The sequence below is a fragment of the Schistosoma mansoni genome, chromosome 7 (genome assembly GCF_000237925.1).
Source record: "Schistosoma mansoni strain Puerto Rico chromosome 7, complete genome".
In the NCBI taxonomy this organism is placed as follows: Eukaryota; Metazoa; Platyhelminthes; class Trematoda; order Strigeidida; family Schistosomatidae; genus Schistosoma; species Schistosoma mansoni.
In genome coordinates, this window is record NC_031501.1 from 3,169,076 (window position 1) to 3,169,988 (window position 913).

The 913-nt window shown below is 37.0% G+C and overlaps 2 non-coding genes across 2 annotated transcripts; one reads left to right on the top strand and one right to left on the bottom strand.

Annotated features, from left to right (window-relative positions):
- The first annotated feature begins 394 nt into the window (after positions 1 to 394).
- Positions 395 to 460, top strand: Smp_tRNA_00861_Gln_TTG.1.1. Its single transcript has one exon. It is a non-coding gene (tRNA).
- Positions 461 to 728: 268 nt separating this feature from the next.
- Positions 729 to 794, bottom strand: Smp_tRNA_00834_Gln_TTG.1.1. The gene has a single exon. It is a non-coding gene (tRNA).
- Positions 795 to 913: the final 119 nt, after the last annotated feature.

Sequence of the window (913 nt, forward strand, 5' to 3'; positions counted from 1 at the left end):
GACATTTTTCAATTGAAGGCAAGATTGTCATTTATGAACGAACCAATCAGATTTCGGATAACAAGTCTCGGATTTGGGCGCAAAATTAATTCATTCATTTGGCTAAACAGCGTTTCAACATTTTAGCTGATGCCAGTTTGTGATGAGAACTCTAAATCTAATTCCTAATCCTAACCATCAACTGTAAACCACAATCTTTATTCTCCACACTGGTTTATAACCCTCATTTAGCCCTAGTGAATAATTGAACATTCTCAAAGTTACTTTAACGTCTCTCAAAGGTGGTCCACAAGTCATAGTTTCACCAATAACACCACTCATAGAACATTGGTCATGATATATTACTTTACAGATTAATAATGTTGATGATGATGACAATTATTTTATAGCAATAAACCTAAGCAATAACTCTTTCATCCTCTCACTCCTTTTAACTCACACTCACATAAACACTAGAATGTAAAAATAGTTAAATTGGAACTCCGTTATTTAGAATAGTTTGTTGAATATGTAAACAAATGTGCAGAAAGACATACATTCCATCACAAAGTAAACCTTTCAGTATACACAGATATTTGTAATTTAGTATGAATGAAACTACAAACAACATGGTAGACAAATATATACTATAGTAGAGATGGATAGTGGCTAGCAGTGGAATCCAGGACGCGCGTTTCGTCCTATTTGGGACTCGTCAGCTGGATGTACCTGCATCTCAGAGTTGATGTTCACTCTGGGACTCGAACCCAGTACCCTCGCTTCAAACGCCATCGCGTTATCCACTCGGCCACTGAGTCCTGATAGCCACTTGCTTGTGCGATGGGGTGAAGTTTAAATTCAACTTAGTATTGTTTGTTTGAATCTTCCCATCGATTTGTTAGGACTGCAACTGGTCAGTCTCTAATTGGCATAT